At 38.6% G+C, this 7,687-nt stretch overlaps 1 non-coding gene across 1 annotated transcript; it reads right to left on the minus strand.

Annotated features, from left to right (window-relative positions):
- Nucleotides 1-7,248: 7,248 nt before the first annotated feature.
- trnaw-cca (transfer RNA tryptophan (anticodon CCA)) lies at nucleotides 7,249-7,320 on the minus strand. The gene has a single exon. It is a non-coding gene; the product is annotated as a tRNA-Trp (tRNA).
- Nucleotides 7,321-7,687: the final 367 nt, after the last annotated feature.

Raw genomic sequence — 7,687 nt, forward strand, 5'->3', positions numbered from 1 at the left:
AACCCTATTTTTTCTTTAGTTTTGTATTTAACATATTATATGATAGTCAGACTTAATGTATATTTGAACAATGAAAATATATTTTTACAAGATGCGGGGGAAAGTGCAACAGCTTATTACAGTGCTAAATTTAATATTATTGATTGCTAATAGTTTATGCTAACACCTAACTTTCTTAATTAGATGTATTTAAAACAGTGAACTAAGTGTAACATACTATTCAGAAATACAATCGAAAATAGTTTTGTGGTGTTTGTATGGATGAAACGTTTCTAAAATGTATAACGTAACAAAATTAAAGACGATTAAAATCTGTAATCTTTCCACTTGTAATGTCATTAGACAGAACAACACGTTTCTGGTTTGTTTTAATTAGCTAGTATTAGTTAGTAGTTAGTAGTTTTAATTTAATTAGTATTGCAATTCGCACTGATTCCCTTGCGAAGATATGGACTTAAGAATATTCGTGCCTGGTCAAAAAATGGCATTAAGCACTTAAAATTTATATGGTTAATAATAGTAAACTGTAACATGCTGTAACAAGATCGGTTAAACTGCGAAGAAAATGCTTTCAGAGAAAATGTTTCAGGTGTTTAGAACATAGATCTCCAATGCAATTTCAACCAAACCTGTTCCCACACACCCTGCCCCCACTACCATTAGAATATACACAAAGCACTGAAATCTTTCGAGCTAATGATCAGGTGACCCGAGAGAGAGCGAGAGAAACACCAAGGGGTGCGGAACCAGGGAACTATTTACATGTAAAACGGGCGATCTCCCCAGACTGTCCGCCCGTTTCACTGTTACCTGGATACCTCTTTATTTAGAACTCACTAACACTGATTTTTAGTTTAGAAGGATTCAAGTAGGGTTTTAGATGAAAGGCAAATACCTTAATCAAGCCCAAATCATAATTGAACCCATTCAGAGCCTACATTACATTTTAGCGTTTCATTCTGAGCAGAAGACCCTCACACCTGAAGAAGGGGGAGGTGTCTTTCGCTGGAAATCTCGCCTGCTTCCACTTTACGAGTACAACCCCCTCTCTGCTGGAGTGCTGGCTGTGACGAAATAAACCGGTTTCACAGGTTTCAATCAAAGACCATGTGACATGGGAGTCAGGAAACTAACACACAGCGCCACTGGATTTGATAACGCTATAAAAACGCTATAAAATAATGTGACTAGGCACAGAAGAAGTTTACAGCACAGTACAATAATAAATGCTGACCACGACTTTAGAAGCATAAATTGCCTTACACTCAATTTAAACACAAGCTGTCTTTAGCCCTCTAAGCTGGTTCATACAGAAATGTAGAGATCCAGGCTCAGAACACACAGCTTCATTAGCGAATACATATGCAGGACAACTAGAGAAGACGTTTTACAGAGGATGGATTTTTAGAAACATCCCATCAGTGACATCACTGAAGTCAACTCCTAGGTACTGGAACTGTCATGTGGATAGTTTCACAAGAATCAGACAAAGGTTTAAGCATCGCTTGTTCTAAATAGAACTGCAAAAAAAAAAAACAACCCATAATGTACTTCTTTGCAGCTCTGTTTGCCCAAATCATATATTCACAACGTGAAATCTAGAAAATAATATTACGTAACCAAAATCCGCAATATGGAAACAGAACCTGTATAATTGTTGATAGATGATGTACTCGTAACATTTTTTCAAGACGAACTACAACATTTAAAAAATGACTTGTATGTACTTGATATCTCTAATCAATCCATGGGTCCCAGCACAAAACGAAACTAAAACGCATACCGTTTCGCGCTTCTTATAAGTTGCTCAAAAGTAATTTGACTGTATGAAATGCATAATATAAACCTAGAAACATATATGTGAGCAGTAATTAAGCACTGTAGTATCGGTGTTAAGACATACCTCTCAAAAAGACATACCTCTCAACTTGATGTAAATCAAGTTAAAAATATCTCGACCGATTCTGGTCATAATGAAACCATGTTTCGTGTATGTTTTCTTTAAAGTACCGAGACCAGCCATATACTGTATGTTTATGTTCCAAAATTAATATCGTTTATGGCCTTCACACGCGTTGCAGTATGCTCCTATTCTTTTTATGCTCAGCTACTAAGATTTCCCTTCAGTGGTAAAATTAGATATGAATATTCAATACTTAAACGGGCACAGTTAAGACATTAAATATACATATACATACTGTATACAGTACAGTTTTCATACGGTAATATGTTTATGTTCCTAAATCAATCTCTTTTATGAGCATGTGAAAGGCATGGTGAATCACTGTACTTTGCATGATTGGAAACAAATGTGTGATTGCGAAATGCTGTGGTGTTACTTTTACAAAGATGGTCAATGAAAAAAAGAATGTTGACCAGGGCAATACTTTGAGTTTACACTTACAGCTTGTCCAAGGTCATTCATTATTAATACTATTAGTAATATCTTCTTTAAAGACTTTAATAGCCACAGCTCAAACATGAGAGGTTGAGCTTTATTAGCTCCACCTTGCGGAAATTCCGAATACTCTTATTTTGCTTGTTGTATTATAGGAGGATTTACGGTAACTCGCGGTATTTACCGGTAGCTTGCGGTAGACTGCGTACAGCGTACCGCAAAATAATGCGGTATCGCCCACGCATTTTGAATGGCTGCATCTGTATGGTAACGGATTTGGGTTCTAGCTAGCAAGACCTGGGTTCGAGCCAATACAGTGAGGCACGAAGTAGGGTGGGAGCGGCAAGGGCACAAGCCCTAGAACCCGAATCCGTTACAATAACAAAAGGACAGACAATGAAATATAGGCTATTTCGAAGTTGCAAATGTGAGATATAAAGTCGGAGTTGTGAGTTACTAAGTCGCAATTCTGAGTTACTTAGTCGGAATTCTGCGATACCATAGCGCGTTTTTTTGTAACTCCCTGGCGGAAACGGGCTTTCATACATTTCAATTAGTCTGATCAGTGTAGGACAAGTTAATGTAGAACCATTGCTATGTGTGTCTCTTGTTTGTATATAAATGAATGTCTTTGACAACTTAATGTTAGTTTTTAATTTAGTTTTACGATGTAGGTCATGCGTTAACATATGCACGAGCATACGAAATGTCTCACTCCTGATTCAGCTCATGCTCCATAGGAGAGAAGAGATTCCTCCTGCTTCTCGTACAATCATATCAGAACAGAAGCCCGTGTCACCCAGCTCTGATTCAAGAGCGACTTGCATCTTCAGCCTTTTTTTTATTCGTGATCCTAATTTTCTTTAGTTATGATCAATATTGAACTTTTTCTAGATAAAATGACAATAATCAAACATGCAGGCAGATTTTTAAAAAGTATTAGGAGCTGACAGGGTGCCCCTTTGGAATAGTCGTCAGAAAATGTGAGAAAAGGAAAGTTACCTAAGCTCTCACACACAGCATTAGAGATTGGAATCTGATTGTAAAAAAACACTACCTGTCTCCCCTTCATTTAAAGGTGCTGTTGTTTTTACTTTACATACTGTTAGCATTTTAATGAATTGTTAAAAGATTGATACACAAATCGCTAAATAAGAAAACGTAAAAACCCAACTGTAAGCAATTGACTATTCATATTCCTGAATTTTAAATCCCTGTGTTTATCTGTGTCCAAGTGCCTGGTGCAGCTATTTTGAAAGCAGAGTCTATGATTTATTGCGGAAGCGCATTTTTGCCACCCAGGAAAAAAATCTTAATTAATAAATACCAAATTATCTCCTAATTACGAGATAGCAACGATGTCATATGTGTGTATGAACAACCTGTTACATTTGCAATGGCAGTACCTACAGGCTATCGAAAGGTTTGCTGGCACTGTGGGTTTAGTTTTCCTGACAATGTGCATGCTGAGAAAAGCGCATGGACTGACTTTCTTCTCGCAATGAAAATGTTACCGTTTGTAGCTCATGTAAACACAGTTCTAACCATTAGCACACTCGTATATATCCTGAATCAAGAACGAATGTGACCTAGAATCCATTGTACCGCTTCAAACTGAAAGTCAGATATTTAGTCTCAAAACTACATAACTCAGGATTTTTTTTTTCCTTGATGGCAGCATTGGCTTCTGTTATTTAGATTCAACCACTGAAGAGGTTGATTTTGTGTTTTTAGCTATTGAACATAACTGGTAAGTTTAAGTCAGTTCTTGTAACTCTTTCCGCTCGAAAGCGCTGTATTAATACCGGCGCACCTGTCTCCACAGGAAAGTTATTGCTGTTCCAAAACCAATGTACTGCAGCTTGTGGCCACGTGTTCCTGCTGTCAGCATGTGATACCATGTTCTTCCACCGCTAGAAATATTACTGCTCTAGTACAGGAGTAAAAGAAGAAACAAATGCAAACACCGTTTAGAAAAAACACACACGTCTCAGGCTAACCCTAACCATGACAAGGATGAGATTTGAACCTAGAGGAGCAGGTCACAGTGGATTAGCAATCCAAAAAATGACTCCTGTTTAATTTTCTTTACGCTTGCTCGATTTGTAGTACGCTCCTCAATCCTTACAACCGATAAACAAAACGGCTTCATGTGCCACAGCATTCTGCTGCAGGTACGGGTTGCACCGTGTATTGGGCGAACCCGAATGGAATATTTCAAATATGTGAAGAATTTCATGAAACCTGAAAAAAGATGATCACAGCCAATGTCAACAGTTCAGAGCCTGTAGGTAGCTTCAACAGAACAAAACGATCTGAAGCCGCAATAATTTCAGAGTGTATTGTGACACTCTAACCACGTTGTTGCTATTACTGCTACTTCTGCTGCAGTTGCTTTAAACTCTACTCAGCGGGCAAGTAAAGTTGTACAAGAAATAGACTACTTTGAGCCGTCCAAATTCCATTATGTGAATTTAAGCTTTTTTATTAATAACAGCATGAGTAATACAATGCATGCTCAGAAACGTTACTTATAAGCTTATGAAGCAACAGTGTTTCGACAATTTGCGGTCTTCAAAAAGTAAACACTGAAGTTTTTATACTTCCTTGTGAGCAGATCACCTTTGATTTAGAAAAGGAAAACTTACTCCCCTGTTGCTTTCAAAGCTAAGAAAGCTGAAAAACGGAGAAGTAATAAACCCGATTTTAATTTAGATACACATTTTCTAATGCAGCCTGCATTACAAGACACTCTATTTCTCGAAAGCGTGTTATGTAAAAAAGAGGAAAACGAAAATATATGGATGACAATATTTAAAAGATGAAGATTTTACTTTTGAGAAATTGTCATTTTATGTATCTAGACGCTTTTCAACCGCTGTTTTTAGAACTTTGCTGTGCTTCCTGAATCATTTTCAGTGTTATAAACTGGGTGTGGAGATAGCGATCACTTTGTAGAGCAGTTGATAGGCTGGAGCTGTTCAGACTACTCTTGTTATTTCTCAAACGCTTCCATCATTTTTCTTTCATGCTAGGACGCGAGTGTGTACATGCGTTTGGTTTTCGTTTCACTGATTCTCATTGAAGATTTGGGAATTAACGAAGAAAGAATCAGTAACCAGGAAGGCAGAAGCTTTGGTTCTCAACGATCTTGAAGACGCCTATGTAGAGCAGCGTGTGATGATTTGTACTACAAAAGACCAAGTGCTCAGTGACGTCTGCGTTTACCGTTGAAACTTTTCATCTCAGGTGCAAAAGCAGTTGTGTTAAACATAGCTGAGTGGCGCAGTAGAAGCGTGCTGGGTCCATAACCCAAAGATTGATGGATCAAAGACATCCTCTGCTATACATGTTTAATGCATGACTGATAAGCACACCATCAGTTTAATGATGTGCATTGAAACTCATTTCTTCTCTCGTGTGTGCAAACTTCACACTTACGGTGCTCTTTAATCTTTACAAATATGCAGATGCCCAAATGTTTCTTTGGTTGTTCTGACATCCTTTATAGATTCCTCAAATCCTTCAAATGAACATCCATATCAGCACAGTTATGTTTATATCTTTTAAAATTAAAGTACATACAACAAAAATATCAATGTACATTTGTACTGTGCTCATTTAATAATGATTGTCAAGTTCTCCAACAACTCTGTGTTATAATTTTAAAATATTTTTGCTAAGGATACACAACGGGTGTATAAGGCATTCTAACTACAGCCAGCTGAAGATAAAATTCCACACGTGAAAATGGTTTCACGCACATTTCCTGCAAAGTTCAAGAGGGCTTTTAGCGGAGATTATGTTTACATCGAAACAATCCGAAGCGCGTCCCTGATCACCAGCCCTTTGTATAACAGCTGTACAAAGACACATGCATAAGGAAATGTTGTGTTTAGCAGAAGTGAGTTAACATGATCCGTGACCTAATTTACCAGAACAAATACTCACCCAGCAAGGTCTGCTTTACTACAAGAGAGAAGTAGAGTGAAAGACGTGATCATTTCACGCCGTTGTGGAACAAAACGCTTTTTTCTTGGAATTCTAAATCAATTAGAAATTCAGAGCGACACATAAAGGCTTTGTCTGCTTAAAAGTGATGATTTTTAAAAACTGATAAAAATGTAGAAAACACGTTTCTCACGTAGAAATTTAAGATGGGGATGGGGCTTTACTAGGAGCGGCGCTGAACTCACCATGGTGCAATTCATTTACGTGACGGGCTGGTGGTTTAATGGATAACGCGTCTGATTTCGGTTTATTAGATTGTCGATTCGACTTCTACCGGGGTTGTGTGATTTAAATCAGGCTCCTCAGAAATAGATGTCCGTTATGTAAATGAACCGCACCTGAAAGCAAACGGTGGGTCTGGGTTCCTTTCGTTCCTGCATGAAATAGCAAATCGTTACAAAAAAAACACCAACTAATGTCCAATGGCGTTAGTCATTTAAGTCAACATGAATATACTGTAAGGTCTTGGTACATGGGAGTGGATTTCAACCACAATTAAAAAAGGGCAAATTATAATTACAGGCTTCAGACACTTTTTCAAACAAAAGAGACCAAACACTCCCTAACTTTCAGGTTTGCTTGAACCTGTAACAAAAAAGGGGTCTGAAGCTTCCATTCTCTGATGTCACTGTCTCTAAAGCCGGGCGTGATGTTTCGCGGATATGCAGTGTGCCTTTTCTCTTGTCGTGTTCATGATGATTCGCTGCATAAGCTCCTGATTGGGTGTTCTGTACTGCGCTGTTATTTCGTTCAGATTACCTATGTGGTGTACAGATAAAACCCGACTACGTGGTGTAATTTCCGGGTTCGGCACCAGCAGCACCTGCAAACTCCTCAGCTGACCTCGACTTGATTTGAACACGCAACCTTCTGATCTGGAGTCAGACGCGCTACCATTGCGCCACGAGGTCACTTGCGACAAGTGCTTTTAATTCCCCCAAAGAGAACAATCAGCGTCCCTGAAAAAGATTTTTTTTATTCTCTCCTGTGAGGAGCGCCTCTTCCAACGAGAGACTTCTTTCCAGACCACAGAATATTCTTTCCGCCCGGCTCTCTCACAGAGAGCAGACACACCGTCTCCACTGATGTGTTTACTACATCTATAGATCTGACCCCCTACAGTCCCGATATTCCTGGACAGGATATTTACCACCAGCCTCGTGAACGTCTCATCTTGACCTCTGCCAGGAGGAGACAAATTAACACAGAATCCTCTCTCCATTTAGCAAATAACACAAAACACTGTTTACCTGTCAAGACAGAAAACCGGGCTGCTCC

This window comes from Lepisosteus oculatus, chromosome 14, assembly GCF_040954835.1.
Source record: "Lepisosteus oculatus isolate fLepOcu1 chromosome 14, fLepOcu1.hap2, whole genome shotgun sequence".
Taxonomy (NCBI): Eukaryota; Metazoa; Chordata; class Actinopteri; order Semionotiformes; family Lepisosteidae; genus Lepisosteus; species Lepisosteus oculatus.